This window comes from Pongo abelii, chromosome 10 (genome assembly GCF_028885655.2).
Source record: "Pongo abelii isolate AG06213 chromosome 10, NHGRI_mPonAbe1-v2.0_pri, whole genome shotgun sequence".
NCBI lineage: Eukaryota > Metazoa > Chordata > Mammalia > Primates > Hominidae > Pongo > Pongo abelii.
The window spans coordinates 104,041,153-104,067,399 of record NC_071995.2 but is presented as its reverse complement, the minus strand read 5'-3'; the positions used below and the strand labels follow the sequence as shown (position 1 = coordinate 104,067,399).

The following is a 26,247-nucleotide window of genomic DNA, read 5'->3' as shown; positions in this document are numbered from 1 at the left end:
AACAGTAAAGGCCCCTTATATTCCCTTTTCTGAGCTGAAGAAGGTAATTAAAGGGTGCTTTATAAAAGGATCTGAAAAAACAAACATGGATTTGGCTAGAATTTTATTGGAAAACTAGAAACCTAGAGAGGGGGAAGAAAATAGGTTTTCCAAATACCAAAACATTCTGAACAAACATGCTGGCCTACTCATCAATAAGCTTTTGCTATGTAACAAATGACTCCTAAAACTTAGTGGCTGAAGACAACAAACACTTATTATTTCCCATGAACCAGTGGGTCTGCTATGTGGTTTGTCTGGGACCCTTTGGCCGGGACTGAGTGGTCTAGGACAGCATCCTCAACCTTTTTTGGCACCAGAAACCAGTTTCATGGAAGACTTCTCCACAGACATAGGTGGAGTGGGTAGAGAGGATGGCTTCGGAATGAAGCTGTTCCACCTCAGATCATCAGGCATTAGTTAAGTTCTCATAACGAGCATGCTACCTAGATCCCTCATATGCACAGTTCACAATAGGGTTCATGCTCGTGTGATAATTCTTTTTTTCTTTTTTGAGATGGAGTCTCGCTCTGTCATCCTAGCTGAAGTGCAGTGGCACGATCTCAGCTCACTGCTACGTCCACCTCCCAGGTTCAAGTGATTCTTCTGCCTCAGCCTCCTGAGCAGCTGGGACTACAGGCGAGCGCCACCAAGCGCGGCTAATTTTTTTTATATTTTTAGTAGAGACAGGTTTCACCATATTGGTCAGTCTGGTCTCAAACTCCGGACCTCGTGATCCACCCACCTCAGCCTCCCAAAATGCTGGGATTACAGGCGTAAGCCACTGCGCCCGGCCTCCTGTGAAGATTTAATGTTGCCACTGATGTGACAGGAGGCGGAGCTCAGGCGGTAATGCTCACTCATCTGCCACTAACCTCCTACTGTGTGACCCAGTTCCTAAGAGGCCACGGATCAGTACCAGTCTGTGGCCTGGGGTTTGGGGAACCCTGGTATAGGATACCACAACATATGTCTGAGGCCTTGCCTGGGATGCATGGGGCCCCTCTCTTCCTTCAGGGGCCTAGCCTGGCTTCTTTACACACCATGGAAGGGTTCTCAGTAGCAAGCCTAGGCAAGTGCTTTTCAGGACTTTGCTGTATCATATTGGCTACTCTCCCACTGGCTAAACCAAGTTACAAGGCCAAGCCAGATTCAAGAGATGGAAGAATAGAATCTGCTTCTTAAGAGGTGGGTCTACAAAATACTGTGCCCATTTTTTTCTCCTCATTCCTTCTGCTGCTGAGACTTTTGCTGGCTGAGAGCCCTCAACTGTTATCTCTCTCCAGAAATTCCTCTTTTTTCCCTGAAGAAAGCTGCCTCACTGAAGGACACTCCACCTTCCCAAGGGCAGCCTACAATGGTAAGTGGCTGTCTTAGTACATTTGGGCTGCTACAACAAAGTGCCATGGACCAGGTAGCCTAAGAACAACAGAAACTCATTTCCCACAGTTCTGGAGGCTGGAAGTTGAGGGTCAGGGTGCCAGCACCATTGGGTTCTGGTGGAGGTTCTCTCTGGGTTGTAGTTGGTCGTCTTCTCATTTTATCCTCACGTGCCAGAAAGAGAGCAAGAGAGATTTCTGGGGTCTCTTTTATAAAGGCATTAATCCCACTCATGAGGGTTTCATCCTCAGGACCTAATCACTTCCCAAAGGCCCCATCTCCATCACATTTGGGGGTTACGATTTCAGCATGAATTTTTGGAGAGACACAAACATTCAGCCCACTCCACTAGTCAAAACAGGAATATAAAGGCCTAGGCCATTGCCCGAACCTGGGACAAGTCTGAAGGTTCAGAGCTTCCCAAAGGGGTCAGCTGAGGCCTTAGATGAAACTGAATTGCAATCCAACACCTCTCTCTTCTCGATCTCGCTTCCTGCCCTGCCACCACAGGTGTCCATGCTGAGCACACCTCCTTGTGAACCTATGCACTCGAATCTCTGTCCAGCACCTGCTTCCTGGGGAATCAACCAAACAGATGATGCCAGGAGTAGTCTGAGAAAGAAGATGCTAAGATGGGATCTGAGGCTGCCAGCTGACCACTGACAGGCAATGAGATCCCCGTTACCGTTGGTACACCAAGCTGATAAAGCCCCTGACACAAGATGGCGATGAAACTGGCAAAACTTCCATTGGTGTTAAAATGGAATGGGATACAGGTGGAAGGAAAACCACTAGAGGGGTAATGTATTTGGTGTTAAAAATATATGGGAAACAGTCATTACAAGGGCAGTGGAATTAAATGGCTATCACTGGAGAACAATGTTTGCTTTGGAAAAAGATGACAAAAGACTGAGGGTGACTAACAGTCAACTAAAAACGGAACACAAAAGCTCAAGTGCCTCCTTAGCACCGTTAAAAAAAGAAAAAAAAAAGACTCTTATCTCCTGTAGCAAAGGAGGTTAAATTCTCAACCTTAGGTAGATTTGCTATGATAGGGTCAGGACCCTGGCTGGGAAAGCAATGTGACCTTGAGGGATGACAGCTGGGTTAATGCCCCTGAAAAAGCATGAAATCTCCGATTTCTCTGAATGCCTGGGCCTGCGAAATGGCCCCATCTTGTGAAGTTCCATCCCTGTTTCTTCATGGAAGGGGATGCAGAGGCCTCTCCCACGTAAGAGAATATGTGTACCCCTGTGATCTGCCCATACTTCTTGCTGGCCTCTAAGCCAGGTGCACATCCCAGCAACACAACCCAGCTGTGGAGGTGCTGAACCTTATAAGGAGGAAAAGGACTCTACCCTGTAGGAACTACAGAATCCTGCCAAGTCTTATCAGGAAAGAGATTGCATTCGAAGGGTGCTGGATTGAGGAAGGTGTGAGAATTAGAAAACAGCACTGGATAAAAGAGAATGTATCATTATGGGGGCACTTTCTCTGAATATAGGATTTAATACCCTGGCAGGGACCCTGAGAGACACTGCAAACTTGCTGTTAGGATGGCTCCTGGAAGCATGGAGAAAACAAGTTGTTGGGTTTTTTTAAGTATTCCATCCTGGCTGGGCATGATGGCTCACGTCTGTAATCCCAGTGCTTTGGGAGGCTAAGGCAGGAGGATAAGGACACATCTAGCAGCAGGATTAGAGAAAACAACTTGGAGGTGAAGCCAAACACAGGACTCCACTCCTTCTTCCCTGAATTAAATGCACACCCACGCCTGGGCAACATAGCAAGACCTCGTCTCTACAAAAAAATAAAATAAATATAAATATATAATAAATAAAAAATTAGCCAGGTGTGGTGGCACGTGCCTGCAGTATTCCAGCTACTCAAGAGGCTGAGGTGGGGGATCACTTGAGCCCAAGAGGTCAAGGCTGCTGTGAGCTGTGATCATGCCACTGCAATCCAGCCTGGGTGACAGAATGAGACCCTCTCTCAGTGTATTAGGCCATTCGCACACTGCTGTAAAGACATATCTGAGACTGGGTAATTTATAAAGAAAAAGAGGTTTAATGGACTTACAGTTCCACATGGCTTGGGAGGCCTCACAATCATGGCAGAAGGTGAAAGGCACATCTTACATGGCGGCAGGCAAGAGAGAGAATGATAGCCAAGTGAAAGGGGTCTCCTCTTATAAAACCATCAGATCTCTTCTGAGTTATTCACAACCATGAGAACAGTATAGGGGTAATCACCCCCATGATTCAATTATCTCCCACCAGGTCCTTCCCACAACACGTGGTAATTACGGGAGCTATAATTCAAAATGAGATTTATGTGGGGACACACAGCCAAACCGTATCACTCAAAAAAACAATAAAAATAAATATATGTATACCCAGTGTCAGGTATAACTGCAGATTGCCTTGTTCCCTCCTGGCAACTCCTCCAGATGCTCAACCTGCTCTAGGCTCTTTCCCCATGGAGGAAGCAGCTGCAAAGGCAACAGCTTGGACAAACCCTGCCCCTGAGTTCAGAAGGGGCTATGCTGGCTATGGTCACTTCCCCTGGTCTCAATCTCACCCATGAGATATGTCCTTCCACCCCTGGGAGACATATTAGTAAAAGGGGTGGAGATAAGGACAGGGGAAAGAGAAGGACAGAAGAGAGAGAAATGGAGCTCCTTCCTCCCCTGTCCCACAGAAGTCAGGGCTGGGTAGGGCAGGTATTAAGAAGCCCAATTATGGCACTGGCCCTGGGTGTGGAAGGCATTATGATCTTTATAAATGATCATAGCATTCATAGCTACCATTTGTTGAATTATCTGATGTGCCAGACATTGTGCTATTCACAATAGCAAAGACTTGGAACCAACCCAAATGCCCATCAATGATAGACTGGATAAAGAAAATGTGGCACATATACACCATGGAATACTATGCAGCCATAAAAAAAGGATGAGTTCCTGTCCTTTGTGGGGACATGGATGAAGCTGGAAACCATCATTCTCAGCAAACTAACACAAGAACAGAAAACCAAACACCGCATGTTCTCACTCATAAGTGGGAGTTGAACAGTGAGAACACATGGACACAGTGAGGGGAACATCACACACCAGGGCCTGTCAGGGGTAGAGGGCTAGGGGAGGGATAGCATTAGGAGAATACCTAATGTAGATGACAAGTCGATGGATGCAGCAAACCACCATGGCTTGTGTATACCTATGTAACAAAACTGCACATTCTGCACATGTACCCCAGAACTTAAAGTATAATAAAAAAATTGGCTAGATAATTTGATGATATTAAGTAATCATTGTTACTATATTTAGGTGTGATAATGTTAAAAATGAATAGTTCTAATAGTTTAGAGATGTACACTGGAATATTCACAGATACAATAATATGATGTCTGGAATTTGCTTCAAAATAACACTGGGAGAGATGAGATGGAAGTACAGATCAAGCAAGTTTGGCCATGACTCAGTCATTGTTGAAACCAGCTGATGAGTGCACGAGGATTTATGATATGATTCTGGATATTTTTTGTGTGTGTTTGAAATTTTCCATAATAAAAGTTTAAAAGTATATATGCAAAGGGGCCTGATTTGATGGGTGGATGAGTCATGGTAGAAAGAGTTCTTCCTTGAACACATCTGTGCTTCACAGCTGTATGTATGGATTGAGGGGAGATGTCAGCTTGTGGCTGGGGCCCCAGGCAGTGGGGAGAAAGGGAAAATGCTAGGCAAATAGTCAGGCTTATTGAAGGGTCTATCAAGAGCAGAGGTGGAGTATACCTCCAACAAGCAGGCAAGAACACCAAAAGAAAGACCTACCAAGAGGTGGGAGGAAACCAACATGGTGTACACATAGATACTTGCTGCTTAGGGCTGCCAGACTAATTTCCAGACCCCACCCCTTGGCAGACACAGGGCACCCAATGTACTGCCAGAGTTGGGTAGATTGATTCCAGAAACGGGCGGGACTGAGCTTGCCAGCAAAGGTCCCTGGTGCCCAAGCCGAGCTCAGTGGGAGAAAGGCAGACAGTAATACATACAGCACCTTAACCCTTAACCCTCTGGAGAGAATACTGAAGCAATTTTAGGATTGAATGGGGGTCCATTATAGAAAGGTTTTTTTATTGCTTGCCTTCCTTTTCTGGGAAAAGCTTGCAGTCCCTGTGTGGTTGAGACCACCATGTTGGAACCACATGGCCCCACCTGACTAATCCAAGGGTTCACACCTAACCCTGAGGAAAAAAGATCTGTAGGATAAGTTGGTCCATCACATTTTTCTCAAGAATTTGAACTAAGAAACCAAGATTGAGAACGGTGAACCACACCATCAGGTAGTGCAGCCATTGAATGGATAAGATCATGTGTTCCCACAGTGGGCAAGTGAGTCACACAAAATGGGTCTGGGTCTCATTTGTCTGTGTAACTCTAAGTGAGTTACTTGGTCTCCTTGAACCTGTTTCCTTATCTGTAATGTGGAGATAATAAAGGTAACCATTCCAAAGTGATTTTTATGAGGATAAAATGAAAGTGTTTATAAAATGCTTATATAGCAAAAGTTCAATAACTATTAGCTATTATTATTATTACTAGTAGTGTTAATACTACTCTTGGCTATGGCTATTTTTGGCCTTGTGAGAGCAAAGGAAGCCAGTCAGAGACAGACAATGCTAATCTGGCTTGAACATTGCCGAACACCAGGCACTGTGCTAAATACTTGAGAGCTATTAATCCACTGAAACCTCACAACACCCCCAGAATCTGGCAATGTTCATTTCACCAGTGAAGAAACTGAGGCACAAACTGAGTGATTTGCCAAAAGTTTAGGAAGTGGCGATGACAAGAATGAACATTGACCTTCTGTTTCTGGGTCTATACTCTTAATCGCTCTGCAACTGCTCCATTATACAAATGAAAAAGCTGAGGCTCAGAGAAGATCACGCAGCTACCGAGAAATGGGAGGAAAAGGGAACCCCTGCACTGACCAAGAACCAGAGAGCACAACTTGCGTCCCTAAAGTCCAACTCCAGTTCCTGCGAGGCCCAAGCTTCTTTATGTTCCAGTGTGATGATAATCTGTTTTCACCTTCAAATGACCCCCCTCATTTAAGTCACCTTGAGTTTTGTTTCCTTAGCTCTGACTAAAACAACAGGAACTGTGATGTGCTTCAGTCACCCACATTAGAATCCTATATCCTAAACCTCTGATGAAGTGGTTCTGATGCCAGGACAAACATCTTGTCATAGGGATTACATCTCAAATGTCTGGTTATTCTAATGAAGCTCATTCTGCCCCTGCTCCACCTAATGATCACTTCTATACGGCATCCATGTTAACCAGAATAAACACTCAGCCCCTCTGCACAAAGAAGGCCTTGACAGACAGGGTGGTCAACACGTGGCCAGAACAAGATTCAGTGTGGATAATTCCCTTTTGAGAAAACACCCCCTTAGCCAGGAGTCACAAAATAAACAGAGACAGGGCAAAACCATGAACAAGAGAAAACTTGAAAGCCAAAATGTTAAGAACAGTGCAAAAAGAGTCTTCTAAATGAGGCCAGACTCAAAACTCAAGACCTTCTCTTTTGCCCTGCCTGTTTTTCCACCCATCACCTCCAACCCTCAAATTTTCAAAAAAAAAAAAAAAAAAAAAACCATTAAAAAACCTATAAATTATTCCATCTGAGACCAAAGTTGTTCAAAGTAAAGAAAGAATGCAGCAAAGAATTCCAGTTGTCAAATATCTGAAGCTAACTAGTAGGCCTCAGTCATCTCCCATTTCATCTAAAGAGAAACCACCAGCCCCACACCCACACCCAAGAATCAACAACTGGGAAACAATATAATTGCCCATAAAACTTGTAAAGTCAACATGGATTTTAGAAGAAAAAAGAAAAAGAGAATGATCCTCTTTAAATAGGGCAAGAGCTTACAGTAAAGGCGTGCTATTTGAGTTGATGGAGTGAAGCACTGTAACTCCAAAATCATATAGCTCCAGGCCCGTATCTAGACCCTGCTGCTTAGCAGCCAGTAACCTTGGGCAAGTGACTTTGCCTCTCAGTGCCTCCGTTTCTTCATCTGAATAATGGGGGTGATAAAAATAGAACCTGCTTCAGATGGTTGCTAGGAAGACTCATGCACAGTGGCATATTGAACACACTCCATGTATGCCCATTATTATTCTTTATAATAAATTTAATTATATAAATATTCATGTGATTATGATGGCATGTTTAGTTAGATAAGTAGAGGAACCAAAGGTGTCCTCAAAGGTGAAGCAACATGTGTGACCCTGGCTTCTATGGAAACCTTAAAAACAAAATGGGGGCAATTTCCAGGTCCCCAGATTCTGGAATGTGGGGATTGTGAAGAGGAGAACATGAGCTTTCTACCACAGTTTCCTGTCATGCCTGCCTCACTCCAAGGCAAGTCTGTGGAATGGAAGAGGGAATGAAGGAGGATTAGTAGGAAGCACCTGGCTGAGCACTTCTCCAGTGCCGAGTATGGGGCTGAGAGCCACACATGTACACACACACATAAGCTCATGCAATCTCCATGATTCCACAGTAAGGCAGGTATTACTAGATTGCTGCAAAAGCAATTTTGCACACTGGAAAGGCAGTAGAATCATGCCTTTCCAACGGTCCCCTAAAGTCTTAGCTCATTTCAGCATGAGCTAATTTTTTCTTCACCAACCTAATAATATGGTTTTTGCATTAAAAAAAAAAAAAAAAGGCAAAAACCGCAATTACTTTTGCACCAACTCATATTCTCATTCCCATTTTACAGATGAGGATATTGAGAGTTAGAGACATTCTGTGACTTGCTCAAGGTCATGTAGCCAGTAAGTAAAAGAACTGGGATTTTGATCCAATTAGCTGTCACTACTACACTGCAGTGTCTTCTGATAACACACAGATATTTCCCTTCTCTGGGCCTCAGTTTTTTTCAACTACAAAATGGGGTTTGCGCTAAAGCCCTTTGTAGCACTCACATTCTATGGCTACATATATTTTTAAGATTGTCGTTCAGCCAGAATCACCATTTTCCAGCCAAGGGAAAGAGGAAATGGGCTGACATATGTTCCCTGTGCCTTTTCACAATTTTGTTTCTTGAGCTAATTACAAGTGGAACTGAATGGAGGATGATTCTGTAGCCAGTGAAACACAGGTGTCTCACAGGATGTCACACTGATGTCACACACCCACACTCGGCTTTATGAACGGGTGTGGAGGGCGAGAGTCTTGCCAGGAGGACTGACGCTGGTGTTCAGCACCTTGGGTCAGCAGGTGGACTCTGTTCTGTTGCTTTTGGTATTCCACCTCCTGTCCCAGAAAGGGTTATGGCAGAGCAGGGGTGGCCTCGTCATGCTGTGGTTCAAAGTACTAGCTTTGGAATCCACCAGCCTGAGGTCAGTTCTCTGTCCATTCGCTGACCAACTACATGACCTCAGACAAATCACTCGACCTGTCACAGCCTCAGCTTCACGATCTACAAAATGACAGTAGTGGTGTTTACTACACAGGTGTGCAGAGGGCTGGATGTGATAATGCAGGTACATCAGTTAGCATAGTGCCTGAACCCAGGTCACCCTAAGTGAAAAGCAGCTCTCATTTTCAATGGATGATGCAAGAACATTTCAGTACAGGAAGCCATCAAGCCTATCACAGCCCCAAAACATCAAGAGCATAGACTTAAAGATCAGTTGGAGATTAGAACTTACCCTCTCTTCACATAAAAGATGTCCAGGCCAGGCATGGTGGCTCATGCCTGTAATCCCAGCTCTTTGGGAGGCTGAGGTAGGCAGATCTCTTGAGCTCAGGAGTTTGAGGCTAGCCTAGGCAACATAGTGAAACCCCTTCTCTACAAAAAAAAATACAAAAAATAATAGCCAAACATGGTGGCACCCACCTGTAGTCCCAGCTACTCAGGAGGCTGAGGTGGGAGAATCACCTAAGCTGATAGCGAGCCATGATTGTGCCACTGCACTCCAGCCTGGGCAATAGAGCAAGATTCTGTCAAAAAAAAAAAAGTTCAGATGTTGAGGCTGGGGTGGAACAAAAGTGCTGATCCTAATGAACATAATATTCCCAACCATCAGAAGTGAATAACTTAGGCAAACATTTCTGGGTATTCATGAAATGAACTCAACAGAGTGCTGCTGAAAATTCTGGAGGAAAGACAGTTTATCAGAGTGCCCGCAAGTCTGCCAAAAGCCTTCTCCAACATCTTGACTCTCAACCGCACATCCTTAGTTGAAAACACACCATTTAAAAAGCCATTGAAAGGCTCTGGCCAGGAAAGGAAAGTCACTTTCCATGGATCAGCAAAAAAGAATCTACTCCTGACAGCCAAAGCCTCCCCACTACTCCTCTCACCAATTAGCGAAAATACAACCTTGATCTCTAAACCAAAATAAACTGCTTCCATTGTGTGGCTTTCACAAATGATTGAGCAAGATCAGCACCTGAAACCCCTTCAGGTATTGTATTAGTCTGTTCTCATGCTGCTAATAAAGATAAAGACTTGCCTGAGACTGGGTAATTTATAAAGGAAAGAGGTTTAATTGACTCACAGTTCAGCATGGCTGGGGAGGCCTAAGGAAACTTACAATCATGGTGGAAGGGGAAGCAAACATGTTCTTCTACACATGGCAGCAGGAAGGAGAAGAATGACAGCCCAGTGAAGCGGGGAAAGCCCCTTATGAAACCATCAGATCTCCTGAGAACTCATTCACTACCACAAGAACAGCAGCATGGGAGTAACTGCCCCATGATTCAATTACCTCCCACCAGGTCCCTCCCACGACATGTGGAGATGATGGGAACTACAATTCAAGATGAGATTTGGTGGGGACACAGCCAAACCATATCAGGTATGCTCTCCCAAGGGACAGACTACAAGGCCACGTTTAACACTGCAAATTAAACTCCTTAGGCTGCATCTTGGGAAAATAACGAACCAGTATTAAAGAAGGATCTTTCGATCACTGAATCCTTCTCTGAAGTAGCCAGTGGCAAAAAAAAAAAAAGGAAGAAAAGTGCTCAACAAATGCACAGAAATGTGCACCATGGAAAGAACTCAATTGCACTGATACCCATACGAAGAAAAAAGGGAGAAAGAACTCAGGAATTCAAACAAGAAAATAAGAGAGTGTATTAATAATATTCATTGCAGCATAACAAATTAACCCAAAGTTCAACAGCTTAAAACAACAAATATTTATTATCTCACACAATTTCTATGGGTCCAGAATTCTGGAGCACCTTAGCTGAGTAGTTCTAGCTCATTCTCTCATGAAGTTGCAGTGAAGATGTTGGCCAAGGATGCCTTTATCTGAAGGCTTGACTGGAACTGGTGGGTCTGCTTCTGGAGGCTCATGCACATGTTGTTCGTTGTTTTCAGGAGGCGTCAGTTCCTCCTCAATGAGCTACTTGAGTGTCTTCACAACATAGCAACTACTTTCCCCAGAGAAAATGCTCAAAGAGAGAGCAAGGTGGAGCCACAATGTCTTTTCTGACCTAGCCTCCAGAGTAACTCACTGTCATTTCTACAATATTCTACTGTTTGCACAGATCAGCCCCATTCAATGTTGTCACTGACACAAGAGATGCATATCAGGAGGCAAGGATCATTGGGACCATCTACTAGCTATCACAGAGAGCCAAACAGAAAAGAGGTTAGCTTACAAATAGATTTTAATTACTAAATTATGGCATAATTGCAAATGGCAATTCAGCCAGGGAAAGTAATGATTTCTTAGGCTAGTAACATCAGTCAAAGAGCACACATGGTACTTCTAAGAGGCGAAAGGTAACATAAGTGATACGCTAGGTGTTAGAATGCCGATTTTATTTATTACACTACCTTTGTACCTCCTGATAGGACACATGAGGTAGAATAAGGGGGACAGTTCCATGTGCTGCTAATTAGATTACTACAACTGGAATGAAGACTGTTCAGTTAAGGAAAACATGAGGTTGGCGAGTTTTGACTTCTTGCCAAGGCCAAGGCAGCCTTGGCTCAGTTTGGGGCATTTCCTATCCAAGGGTGGATCCTGAGAAATGCAGGTGTGGAGTTACCACAGAGCTCAGAGAATCCCTAACAGGAAAGGATAAAAATGTAATTCAGCAGGGACACTAATTGCAATAAGGTCCAGAAATTGCAATAGAGAGCCTGGGGGTTTATTCAGAGCTCCTCTCCCGCCACCCCACAAAGGTTCTTAACTATAGTCCTTGCTTCTTCAACATCACAAGATTGCCAAACAATATACACTCCGTATTTCAGAGACTTTCTGCTTGCCTCCTGGCTTAAGCCATTTCAGAAATCAGCAAATATCTTGAGAGGGAAATTGACCTTGTACGGGATCAGTTCACTGCCTCTCCCTTCTCCCTGGGACTTTGGCCCCTCAACCTCTACATTGTGTCTTTCTAGCCCTGCGAGACAGCCAAAAATTCTGCCTCTTATTAGTAGCCCTTCTGTCCAGACACTTTGCCTCAGTTCTCACCCCATACCCGTAATGGGCAAATGCCTCGAAGGGGAAAGTAGCTATAGAATGTCAACTAACCTCTGTGATTCCCCCTTCTCTAGGATTTTGGCCCCTCAAGTCTTGGCTGCCTCTGAAGTTCTCTCATGCCTTTAAACAGATTTTTTTCATATATCCTTACAGGTTTTCTAGTTGTTCTTAGAAGATAAGTAGCCTAATTTGAGCTACTTCATTACCTGCAGGAGTATACTTTTATATTTCCAGATATATAAAGTTTTTTATTTCCCATTTTGTTAGTAATTTCTAACTTCATAACATTATGTTGTCAGAGATTTCCTTGCAATCTGTTAAGACTTGCTTATGGCCTAGTACAAGATTTTTTTAAAATGTAAATACCCAATGTGTGCTTGAAAAGAACGTGTATCCTCTCATTGCTAAATGCAGAAATCTGTACATGCCCATTAGGCCAAGCTTTTTAAAATGTCTTTTTTTCAAATCACTTAATTTACATAAGTTATTGCACACATGAAATTTTGAATAGCTCATCTTTCAGTCTGGTATAAAAGAAAGGATCCAGAGGTCAGAAAACAGTAAGAATTTTTGGTCTAATAATGAATTGCTAACAATTGCTTCCATTCCTAAATTATTGTGTTGCCTTAGGGGAATTTGATGAACAAGGTTGGCAGCCAATTTAAATTTTAAAAAACACTTTTCAAATATATCTTGACACATCCAGGAACACTTTTAATTATTAGGAACCTCCATTTCTGTCTCTGTTGGATATTCATAAAATACTTCTAAACCATCTAATTGATTTTGTTTTAAAAGTTGAGTCCAAAATTTAGTCTTTCAATTACTTTCATGAAGCTTTAACTGCTCCTATAGGCATGGTAATATAGTAAGCCCCACATTGCTCTATTGAAACCATTCTGCTTACTAAAGTCAGAACTGCAACAACAACTTTAAATACAAAAATTGTCTATGACATTGCATTGTCACAACTCACCATGTTTTATCTTCTGCTGTTACTATACAGCTGATCCATTAAGCAACGACAGAGCCTCACCCAGGTTGTGCTTGAGAATGGCCTGCAAATATAAGAATGTATTCACTTGCACAGTTTTAGGCAAGCATATGAGTGCTAGCCTAAATTGTTTGAAATATTAGTGTAACAGCCCACCTGCATAAGTCAATGAGACTTCCACCAGAATTTTAAATATATGCAGAGCTCTAGTCCAAAGTTTACATAAACCATGCAACATACAATAAAGTACCAACTGGTGGTGATTTCCATTTGCTACATTTTGGTACATAACACATTTGAATCTGTGTTGTTTCTATTGTCTTTTTAATCAATTTTATTGAGGTATAATTAAAACGCAATAAAATATACCCATTTCAAGAATATATTTTGATTAGTGTTCTAAATAATTAAAAATTAGGCCAGGTAGGGTGGCTCATGCCTATAATCCCAACACTTTGGAAGACCAAGGTGGCTTGCTTGAGCCCAGGAGTTTGAGACCAGCCTAGGCAAAATGGTGAGATCTTGTCTCTACAAACAATTTAAAAATTAGCCAGACATAGTGGTGTGTACCTGTAGTCCCAGCTACTTGGAGGTTGAGGTGGGAGGATCACTTGAGCCTGGGAGGTGAAGGCTGCAGTGAGCTGTGATGGCACCACTGCACTCCAGCCTGGGTGACAGAGCGAGACTGAGTCTCAAAAAAAATCAATTTTAAAAATGATGGTTTACATTATAATCTTCAGCATTTCCATTGAATCTAATCTTTTTCATCTTAAAAATATCCTCCCTGAGATTGGCATGACCAGGTGTTTTGAAATATTACAAATCTATAATTAAACAGTTTGGTACTGGAGCATTGTATTAGTTTGCTAGAGCCCCCCTACTGGAGTACCACAGGCTGGGAGAAATGTATTGTCTCACAGCCCTGGAAGCTAGAAGTATGAAAGCAAGGTGTTGATAGGGTTATGTGCCCTGTGAAGCCTTTAGGAAAAGGATCCTTTTCTGCCCCTTTCTATTTTTTGGTGGTTGGCCAGCAATCTTTGGTGTCCCCAGGTTTATACAGGAATCACCCCAGTCCTCGGCTTTATATGGCTGTCTTCCCTGTGTGCATGTCTGTCTCTGCGTCCAAATTTCCCCTTTTTATGAGGACGCCAGCCATATTGGATTAGAGCCCACCTAATGACCTTACTTTAATTTGATTATCTCTAGAAAGACCCTATTTTCAAATAAGGTCAGTTACTGCAGTATTGGGGGTCAAGACTTTAACATATGTCTTTTGGGGGACATATTTCAACCCATAACAACCACAAATGACAGATGGGATAAAATCTTAACAGAAATCCACCCGAATACACACACAAAAAAATAGAATCTTATAAATATGGCATTTCAAACCAGTTAAGAAAAAATTGATTACTTAATACACGGTGTTTGAACGATCAGGTAGCCACCTGCTGTGTCAGCAATGGACTGTTGTACCAAGACTTGATGCCTTGCACCTTGTATGCTTTCCAGGTCCTGATTTTTGTCCCTAGGGAGGCCTCGCTGTCCTTAGGTTCTACAGAATACTCCTGTGTCCTTCCAGAAAATTTACTTTTTTGAAAGGACTGGATTGAGTTGGGTTTTGCAGCTCGCAACTATTTTAAAGGCTGATGGCCTTCTAACTGAACATTCTTTCTCCTAGTGAGAAATGTATACGTTCTTCATAAAAAAGCTTTCCTTACTGTCAGCCTGCCTCCTTCCCAATTCCATCTCATTTCTCACCTCTACCTGGAAGTAGGCTATTTGAAGTGAATTGGTTACTTCTGCATCTTTCATCATTCTGGGCCTCCCAGGAGAAGTGATCAGTCAAAGCAGAAGCTGTCCGTTGAGGGCCACTAGGAAGTCTGTGAAGCCAGCTAAGATCGCTGCTATTTTAAAAGCCAGACATCAAAGTATTTGGATGGAATCCAGAGTTTCCTGCCTCACTGCAACCTCCTTGCAGAAGAGAATCAAAATGTGGGGAAGAGGGAAAACTGCTCTAATTGAACCCCTAATTCCCAAAACTGCTATTGGACTCCTTGCTACAGAAAGGGGACTCCTTGGAAGTGAGCTTATGAAAATATTTTTCTGAAAACCAATGAGACCAAGGGCAGTGCTAAAACCAGACAAAGTGTACATCAGGCCAGAGGCTCTAGTTCTCTTCCAGGCTTCCTCTCACATTGCCCAGTTTTGCTTTTCAAAGAATAACAGTAATTCCCATCAATTATGTATCTTGCACATATACAAAAAGACTCACATGATTACATTATTTAATTCTTGCAACAGCCCCATAAGGTAGTTCTATTATTATTCTCATTTTCCAAATGAGGAAACTGAATCTCAAGGAGTTCAGCTAAGTTGCCCAAGGCCACACATTTAGGAAGTGACATAGATCAGATTTGAACAGAAGGCTTGGCTGATTCCAGAGTCTGTGCTCTTAACCTCTACTCTGTAAGCCCCAAACCAAAATATCTAAAGACACCAGAGGACATAGACATGAGTGATGCAGACCAGGGTAGACGGTAGGGAGTGGCAGGAGGTAGAAAGGGGTAGGAGAACAGCAACCTGGAGAGCTTGAGCCCCATCTGCAGAAGGCAGCCTCTTTGCAGCAACAACCAGGCTGCCCTGTGGGAATGTGAGCCCAGTGTGGCCAGATTTTTCCATAGGAGAACCTTGAAATCTGGATTTTATATAGAATCTTCCAACTTTTAGGTGTTGACTACTGATTCAATACTGATGTATAAGTATATATACTTATATATATAATATGTATTTATTTATTATATATTTATATAATTTATGTTTACATATTATATAAACATATATATGTTATATATAATATATAACATATAACATATATTATATAAATATATAACATATATAACATATATTATATAAATATATAACATATATAACATATTATATAAATATATCATATATAACATATTATATAAATATATCATATATATAACATATTATATAAATATATAACATATATTTATATTTTATATATGTTATAAATATATAACGTATATTTATATGTTATATATTATATATTATATAATATATAACATATATATTTATATAATACATAAACATGCATTATATAAATATATAATATATGTTTTACATATATATATATAAAATATATATGTAGCACAAGTTAAAAATAGGCATCTACAGCCCACCGTTAGACAGAAACTCTTATTTCCCACTCCCCATGCTTGCCATGGGAGGAACTTTAGCTAGACTACCCTTACTTCTCATCTTCTGCCTCTGATTGGTGAGTTTTGGAGAAAGAACTGGGCATGCTCAACTTATCTCCTTCCTCCTCGAGAGGCAGCCTGCCGATGGAGGGTGCATGGCCTCTGCTTCCCTGGAAGGGAAAGTCTGTCTATTTAGGGATGAGGCACCCACAAACCCACTTCCTTGCAAACAGAAAACCATGTTCTCCAAACTGCCTGGCTGGTGCATTACTTTTCTGTGGCTACTGTAACAAAGTACCACAAAATGGGTGGCTTAAAACAACAGAAATTCATTCTCCCACAGTTCTGGAGCCTAAAAGTCCACAATTGAGGTCCCAGCAGGCTTATGCTCCCTCTGAAGGTGCTGGGGAAGATCCTTCCTCATCAACTCCAGCTTCCAGTGACTCTGGCAATCCTTGACATCCCTAAGCTTGCAGCTGCACCACTCCAGTCTCTGCCTCTGTCTTAACCAGCTGTTCTCTCTGTGTGTCTCTGTGTCTGTCTTCCCAACACTAGTCATTGCATTAGGGCCCACCCTAATCCAGAATGACCTTGTCTTAACCGATTACATCTGCAAAGACCCTATTTCCAAATAAGGTCACATTCTGAGGTTCTAGCAGACATGATTTAGGGGCTATTCAAATCAATAGAATGGTTTTCACTTTCCCTTCTTAAGATGTGACATTTTAATCTCCACCTGTCTGATTCCCACATCTGTCTCTACACTGGTTCCAACTGGGAGAGTAAGAAAGGACCTTTGTTTCTTTATCTCCAAAAACCCCAGCAGCTGTATTCGACATGAATGCCACCAATCTGCAACCTCTCAACTGCACCATAATTAGCTCATTTCTCTCATCTCTCCTTTTTTCTCTTCTTCCTTCTCATTTCCTCTTCTCTCTCCTTCTTTGTGTTATTAACCACTCCTTTGCCAGTTAGAGCTCTGCTGTATGCTGCCTTGCTATAGTGGAAAGGCTTTGAAGTTGTACAGACCTGGGTTCAAGACCCACCGCACAACCTACCCGTCCTTACGGCCTGACTCTTTGTAGATGTTCAGTAAAGGTGAGGGCTGAACCTGCCAATGGATGAGAGGCCTTGAGGCAAATGCATTGCTCTCCTGTATCTCAGTTTCCTCTTTTGAAACATGGCAGTGTTAATAAACATCAAAGGATATCTCTGTGCTTAGTGAAAAAGACTATGAAATAAATGGTTCTGTATGAGTGGGATCAAGGAGATAGGAGTGTCATATGGTGAAATTTTGCAGATGTTAGGAGAATTCACAGCAGCTCAGCATAGTAAACAGAGCAGCCCTAGAGGCCTTCCAAGCTGAGCTCCAACATCGGGAGCTACTCCTGCCCGTAGCATCTCAGCAGAGCCTGGCTTCCTTCCCTCTCCATCTCCCTCTCCCTCTCTCCCCTATCCCACCACTTTTCCATTGCCTAATTGCCCACCCCACAACCCCCACTCCCACACACAGGCCATAGCCTCGTGGATTTCCAGCTATAAAGATCTAAGTGCTTGATACGATGTGGATGCTTATCTCCTCCAAATTTCATGTTGAAGTGTAATGTCCAATGTTTGAGGTGGGGCCTGCTGGGAGGTCTTTGGGTCATGGGGGCAGATACCTCGTGAATGGCTTGGTGCCATCTCCTCATGATAGTGACTGAGCTCTGGCGAGATCTGGTACTTTAAAAGTGTGTGACACCTCTCTACCCTCTTTCTTGCTTCTGCTCTCATCATGTGACCTGCTCCCACCTTGTCTTTCGCCATGGTTGTAAGCTCTCTGAGGTCACGCCAGAAGCAGGTGCAGGAGCCATCCTAGTAGAGCCTGCAGAACCAAGGGACAATTAAACCTCTTTTCTTTAAAAATTACCTAGTCTCAGCTACTTCTTTAGAGCAACGCAAAGAACGGCCTAATATGGTGCTATTGTGCTGAGTACTTGATACACTCCTGAGAAACAATTTGACTCTTCACCAAAGCCTTTGAAGCTGGAACAGGTGTGTGTTGCTGTCACATAAAATTCCAGATTGTTTGTTGTTATCATTGTTGTTTTTAGAGACAAGTTCTCACTCTGTCGCCCATACTGGAGTGCAGTCGCTAGATCATAGCTCACTGCAGCCTGGAACTCCCAGGCTTAAGCAATCCTCCCACCTCAGCCTCCTGAGTAGCTGGGACCACAGGTGCACACCACAATGCCCAGCTAAGTTTTACATTTTTGTAGAGACAGGGTCTCACTATATTGCCACCAGGCTGGTCTTGAATTCCTGGGCCCACTCGATCCTTCTGCCTCAGCCTCCCAAAGTGCTGGGATTACAGGTGTGAGCCACTGCACTTGGCCTCTACATTGTTTTTAAAACTGATTTTTCTGGCCGGGCACCGGGGCTTGCACCTGTAATACCAGCACTTTGAGAGGCCAAGGGAGAAGGATGACTTGAGTCCAGGAGTTTGAGACCAGCCTGGGCAACATGGTGAGACCCCATCTGCACAAAAATTTAAAAATTAGCTGGGCATGGTGGTGCACGCCTGTGGTCCCAGCTACTCGGTAGGCTGAGGCGGGAGGATTGCTTGAGCCTGGGAGTTTGAGGCTGCAGTGAGCTATGATCATGCCACTGCACTCCAGCTGGGCAACAGAATGAGACCCTGTCTCTAAATAAATAAATAAAAGTGATTCTTCTTCACTGAGGCATGAACAAGAAAAAATGGAAATAACAGCAACCAGCACCAGGGCCTGAAGGAAGAGCAAAAAAGAATGGGCAGGAGACCCGTTGGGGAGTTCCTGCAGAGGGGGAGCACTTTGCTTCTGGGGCTCCAAGAGAGTCCATGCATGTCTCTGTGATGATTCCATCTTGGCTTCTGTGGGGCCAGGGCAGGCCTCCCGGAAAAGGTGTCAGCTGAGCCTGAGGATGCCTCTGCCGTAGTGGGGTGAGCCGAGCAACCCAGGCAAAGAGAGCGGATTGTTTAAAGGCTTGGTGACAAGAAATCGCATAGCCTCCAAGCCACTCACAATGACTGAAGCACTGTGGAGGGAAAGGCCAAGTGGTGAGAAGTGGGATTTGGAAAGGGCGGTGGACATGTGTCGTGTTGGGACCATCTCTCTTATACTGGAGAAAGTACAGCATTATGAGTCCCTCCCTCCTCTCCAGGGGAGAGGGCCAAAACTCCACCTGGCAGCCACCCTTGCAGCTGGAGTCAGCCATGTGACATAGACTCCATCAAATAGATGCATGTATTCCAAGCACACAAAGTGAGGATAGGGGTGCTAGAAGGAGTGGGGCACTGGTGCAGATGGCAGAGCCTCAGCTGTGCAATCCCAGAATCATGAGTGGGAAAAGCAGGGTCTGTGCTGAGCACGGCGGCAGCAGCAGCAACAGTGGGGTCTTCACTGGGGCACCCCTGTGGGATGGGTTGGGTCTTGCTTCTGGCTGAAATAGCCTCAGAACCTGACACTCTCTGCCTTCCTTCTCCCTCACCCCCGAGATTCTTGCACTTTCTAATATCCTTTCATACATGCATTTTCTACTAAAATTAGTTAAAGTGGATTCTGCTGTTTCAACAAGAGCCCTGTTACAGTAATCAGTATCAGGAGTGGTCTGAGGCAGCCAAACACTCAAGGAAATGAAAATCAAGGATGAATTTTCTGGCATGATTGGATCTGAAGTCAAGAGAATACAGCTAAAAATAGAGGATCAGGCTCTGACAGTGCATGTTCTTATGTGCGTAAATCCAGCCTCTGCACTATCACTGTGATGTCGGGAAACAAAATGTCCCTGGAAGGTAAAGCTTTGGGGAACCCCATAGCCATCTTCCTCAACAGTGTGATGAGCATGCAGAATTCAAGGACCATGGGTGGTAGTGGTCAGTGGACGATGGTCTCCACTTCTTCATGCTTCTCCGAAAGGAGTGTGCATCCTTGTCACAAAGGGATCACACATGCATCCTGAGCCTGCAACTTCCCAGTGCTTCCCAGTAGGGTAAGCAGCTTCATCACCCTTATCCCATTAATGGTCTGACTCAAAGAAAACATTTAAAAACAGAAGGTGGGCCGGGCACAGTGGCTCATGCCTATAATCCAAGCACTTTGGGAAGCTGAGGCAGGCAGATCACGAGGTCAGGAGTTCAAGACCAGCCTGACCAACATGGTGAAACCCTGTCTCTACTAAAAATACAAAAAAAATTAGCTGGGCATGGTGGCGCGCACCTGTAATCCCAGCTGCTCAGGAGGCTGAGGCAGGAGAATTGCTTGAACCCGGGAGGCAGAGGTTGCAGTGAACCAAGATGGCACCACTGCACCCCAGCCTGGGCAACAGAGACAGACTCTGTCAAAAAAAAAAAAAAACAAACAGACAGTGTAGGCAACCCTTTGAGGAGTTTTGCTGTAAAGGGAAACAGAGAACAGAACCCTGGCTGGAGGGGTCTTTTTCATGGCCTTGGTCTTGAGAATCACCAATAAAGATGTAACTGTACTTCACCTGGAGGAAGACCGTGGCAATGCTAACTCTTCTTCTCAGCTCCAGCTCCACCCTTTTTCCATCCCTCTCATTCACTTTTTTGCTGAGGAAGAAGATCTCTGGTTGGAAATTTTGGAAGAAGTCGGTGGTGTGCAGGTAAATGTTCAACAACTGGTTCTCTGGGGCAAAAGTTTTAATTTGCAGCATTTGATAACTTCTGTAGTGTAAAGATACCCATTTCAGCAGGGCTGATACCAAGCTACCGACAAGGTAGCTGAGAAGGTAAGGTCGCTGAACCTGGAGCTGAGAAGAGATATGCACAAGCCGGTGCTAACTGCACCAGGATAACCCAGCCCCTTTTCCTCCCTTTCTCCTTGGGAGCTCACTGCCTGCAGGAAATACACATTCTCCTCCCCATACCCTACCACCACACACACACACTGAGGGTCTTCCGGGGACAGTCCTGTGTGTGCAGAGGCCCAGGGTGGCCCCACACTGCTGGTGGCTGGGTATTTCTAACTCTGGGGTTCGGTAGTAGGAAATCTGCTTACTCACAGAAAAAAAAAGGCACAATCTCCAAAAATCAGCTTTATCAGCAACAAAAGTGACATCTTGCTTTTCCATTTGCCTTACTCTTTTGTCCTATTTCTCAACTCGTTCAGAACTTGGCAAGGAAGAGTAATATTTTCTTGGGCCTCTTCACATTCCAACAGAAGGAAGAGAAAGGAAAGTATTCCTATAGGTGCGAGGGCATTAAAATCATTTTGTCTCCAAATTAAATTCTCTAGCAGTAAACAGGCATACATGGAAAATCCCAAGCTGTTGCCTGGAGGGTTAACCTTGTTATTGTATAATAATCTCTATAGTTTTAATTTCTCTGTGGCTTTAAGGATTAAATGAGATACTATATAGGAAGGATCTAACACAGACCTGGCCTAAATAGTAAGTGCTCAATAAATGTTTGGTGAATTTTCCTCTAAATCTTGCATGATGAATTTTCCTCTAAGTCAACATCTTGCACTGTTCTTTTTCAAGTTGTGGAGGAGAAATTAAGCAACTTGTTTTCTGTTTTTTCAAGTTGATATTTCATGTTGTAGCCTTCACTGAATGAGTTACCATTTCTTGGGCCTTTGGGCATTGCTCTCAAAACCAATAAATAACTCAATTAGGCTGTGCGTGGTGACTCACGCCTGTAATCCCAGCACTTTGGGAGGCTGAGACAGGAAGATCACTTGAGCCCAGGAGTTTAAGACCAGCCTGGGCAACATAGTGAGAACTTGTCTCTACAAAAGAATAAAAATAGCCAGGTGTGGTGGCATGTGCCTGTAGTCCCAGCTACTTGGGAGCCTGAGACAGGAGGATTACTTGAATCCAGGAGTTGGAGACTGCAGTGGGCTATGATCATGCCACTGCATTCCAGCCTGGGTGACAAAGTGAGTCCATGTCAGAAAGAAAGAAAAAGAAAGAAGGAAAGAAAAGGAAAGGGAAAAAGAGAAGAGAAGAGGAGAGAAGAGAAGAGAAGAGAAAAGGAAGGAAGGAAGGAAGAGAGGAAGGAAGGAAAGAAGGAAGGAAGAGAGGAAGGAAGGAAAGAAGGAAGGAAGGAAGGAAAGGGGAGGGAGAGAGAGAGAAAGAAAGAGAAGGAAAGAAAGAAGAAAAAAGAAAGAAAGAGAAAGAAGGAAGGAAGGAAGAGGGAGGGAGGAAGGAAGAAAGAAAGAGGGAGGGAGGAAGGAAGGAAGGAAGGAAGGAAATAAATAAATAAATCTGGGGCTTCTAATGTCATCAGTAAGTTAAATGAGCATGGATGAGATTCCATTCTATGCTCAGCAGAAAGGTAAATGTCAATGAATTACATGACAACCTCCACTGTGCCCTGTGTGCACCTCCACAGCATCAGTGTTAGAGAGAACTGGTGCTTTTAGGCGAAGGACACGTGGGGGCAGCTGCCTGTTTTCCGTGAAGCAGCCTGTGCTGTCACTGCACTACTCACCTTCAAATTAGAATCCACACCAAGCTTGACTTTCCATGGAGCACCCAGTGACCTGGCCATTCCCTAGAAGGTTATCTCATATTTCCTCGGCTTTCTATGCACTGGCTTCTAGTGCTCTATTTGTTAAAAAAAATATATATATATATACATTATACATATATATATATATATATATATCCCCAAAATGTACTCCCTCCCACCCCCAATAATTTCCATTCATATTGGACTTGATTATTTAAATTTAATTTGTTAGTTCAATATTTTATTTTGCATGATTAGCCTTTTAATCAAGTTGTGAGAGTTGAAAAATATTCACACTATTGCATTTCTTTTTATTTGTTTGGGTTTTTTTTTTGTTTTTTTTTTTTTTGCTTTTTTGGGGTTTGTTTGTTTGTTTGAGAGAGGGTCTCACTCTGTCACCCAGGCTGCAGTGCAATGGTCCAATCTTGGCTCACTGCAGCCTCAACCTCCTGGACTCAGATGATCCTTTCACTTCAGCCTCCCTGGTAGCTGGGACTACAGGTGCACACCACCACACCCGGCTAATTTTTCGCCATGTTGCCAAGGCTGGTCTCAAATTCCTAGGCAACCACCTGCCTCAGCTTCTCAGAGTGTTGAGATTACAGGCGTGAGCCACCACACCCAGCCTATTGCATTTCTTAACACAATACCTATATTTTACTTTTTTAAATGCAATGTTGTCCTAGTCCTTGCAGGCTGCTATAACACAGTATCATAGACTGGGTGGCTTATAAACAACAAAAAAACATATTTCTCACAGTCCTGGAGCCTGAGAAGTTCAAGATCAAGGCACTGGCAGATTCAATGTCTGGTGAGGGCCCCCTTCCGGGTTCACAGAGGACAACTTCTTGCTGTGTCCTCACTTGGTAGAAGGGATGACCAAGCTCCCTCAGGCCTCTTTCCTAAGGGCCTGAGTCCCTATGACCTAATCACTTCCCAAAGGCCCCACCTCTGAATACCATTGAGTTGGTGGTTAGGATTTCAACACACGAATTAGGGTGGCGGGGAGCACACAAGCATTCAGACCATAGCAAATGTAAAGAATTTGTCTACAAGAAAATCCACACATTGGTCGTGTTCTCATCTTCATCTGTGTCCCTGATTCTTTCATTTCTGTTGGCATCAGCAGCATGATGGACTTCATATGGAAGCGCTGAGCAAGAGGCCAGCACTTCAAACAGTGCAAGACACTTAGGGGCTCAGGGCATAGATGCATGAGGAAATGAGCAGCTTAACAAGCTACATGCATAGCTGTGGGTGCCAGCCCAGTTCCTCCATCCCCACTGCTCATGCTCAGACCTGGGAAAATGTGGGGAAAATATATGGGGACCCCGTTTACCTCCAGACAGCTGCATCCTAATATAAATACTCAATCTGCCCATTCACTCTTCCTTCCCCTCTCCCAGGATCTCCCCAGTACACTCAAGAGTGAAATGGGCTGACCTTCCATTAGCCTCTGGAGAAATGAAGACTTATGCCCTGACTTAAGAAGTGTCTAGAAAACTATGAATACATAAGCATAGCTCATTGTTTGATATAGTGTATATTTTGTCATGCAAGTGATTGATGCCTGTTGAAAATGAGAGTAGCTCAAGTGTAAACAAGGATCCACATGGCCCATGGCAATGTCTTCATCACAGAACCAATCCCGTAACACTAACAATGACGATGATGTTAGGAGACACTTGCTATGTGCCAGGCACTCTCTAACCATCCTCCCTGCATTAATTCATGTGATTCTCACACTTCTCTAAGAAGTAGGAACTATTTTTCTCCAGTTCTTGATTCCCGTATTTGTAAAATGGAAAGAATATTTGTTTCCATTTTATTTTATTTATTCATTTATTTATTTATTTTCTGAGACAGGGTCTCACTCTTTCCAGCAGGCTGGAGTGCAGTGGCACCACCACAGCTCGCTGCAGCCTCGACCTCCCTGGACTCCCATCTCAGCCTCCCAAATAGCTGGGACTACAGGCATGAGCCACCATGCCCGGCTAATGTTTTTGTATTTTTTGGAGATGGGGTTTCGCCATGTTGCTCAGGCTATATGTTCCCATTTCACAGGAAATTTTAAATCTTTTTTTTTTTTTTTTTTTGAGACAGAGTCTTGCTCTGTCGCCCAGGCTGGAGTGCAGTGGCGCAATCTCGGCTCACTGCAAGCTCCGCCTCCCGGGTTCACGCCATTCTCCTGCCTCAGCCTCCCGATTAGCTGGGACTACAGGCGTCCGCCACCACGTCCGGCTAATTTTTTCTATTTTTTAGTAGAGACGGGGTTTCACCGTGTTAGCCAGGATGGTCTCGATCTCCTGACCTTGTGATCCGCCTGCCTCGGCCTCCCAAAGTGCTAGGATTACAGGCGTGAGCCACCGCGCCCGGCCAGGACATTTTAAATCTTATGTAACAGGATTTTTGTAGAAATTTAATGAGTTAATACATGCCATGTAGTAAGCACTTGATATGTATTCGTTTTTAATATTTTATTATTGATACTGTCTCCATTTTACAGGTTAAGAAACCGAGACGCAGAGAAGTTAAGTAAATTGCCCAAGTTACACAGCTAGTAAGTGGCTAAGCCAGAACATAAACTTCCTGCTATTATGAAGACACTGCTGAATCCTGCAATCCATGAATATCTGTGTTAAGGAAAGTGAGAGATGGATTACTCCTGCCAATAATAAAGGGGGAAAAACCAAGCTGCTATTAGAAGATGAGTCCACCAGGGGGAAGTAGATGCATGCATTATTTAGGCATGACGCTAGCCCGGGATATTTTTTTTTAAGACGTTAAATATTAAAAGTTTAATCACCGATTTTACGCCAATGGTGAAGGAAGAACTTGATTCAAATTATTTTCCTATTACCTGAAAGTGTAGAGGATTAAAAATGACCACGCACGTCAAATTGACTGTCAAGTAAATGAAAGGGCTTCCCCCAACACGCCCAAGATAAATGGTGGTTGTTCACCCCCGCGAGCCTGACCCTGTGTTAGCACTGGGGATCAGGAGGACAGGCATGAAGTTCACTGAACAGCGAGAGGCAAAGACCCACCACACCACTCTCCCACTCTCCACTCACCCTGATTCTGTGTTAAAAGGTAAATGAGATGGTCTGGGCCAAAGGGTGCAGGCTTGGTCTCCAGTGCTGGCAACAGACAGGGAAAGAAGTCAGTGGGCTCAGTGCACATGTGAAGCAAATGAATAAAACTGAATTTGGAAAACAGTGACAAGTGTTATCTTGGGGCAGATATGCCACGAAGTATAGGAGTGCAGGAGAGGAAGGGAGCGGTCCTGCCTAGAGATGACATCAGAAACCAGCTTTTACAAATGCAGAACAGCTGGCCGGGCAGATGGAGGGAAGTGGAAAATAGTCCAGAAGAAATACTCTGGACAATGGTTTCGGAACATAGAAGGTCCTCATGCCTTTGCAAAATAATAAGAAAAAGGATTGACTGTGGAATGAGTCAGAAAGAAGGAGACATTAGCTCTCCCTGTTCACGCCACCCACCCTGCCCCCAAGTAAGAATACAGCCAAGGCAGGCAGTAGAATAATCATTTTCTTTGAAGGAAGGGGGCTTATATACTTCTGATTACAAA

General features: G+C 43.7%; 1 long non-coding RNA gene across 1 annotated transcript in view; it reads right to left on the bottom strand.

The window, feature by feature from the left end:
* Positions 1-13,319, bottom strand: part of LOC129049339 (uncharacterized) — a 403,176-nt gene extending 389,857 nt beyond the window's left edge. Inside the window, exon 1 of the long non-coding RNA XR_008512377.2 lies at positions 12,921-13,319. This is a non-coding gene — a long non-coding RNA (uncharacterized LOC129049339). The remainder of the gene's footprint in view (positions 1-12,920) is intronic.
* Between the last annotated feature and the right edge of the window lie 12,928 nt (positions 13,320-26,247).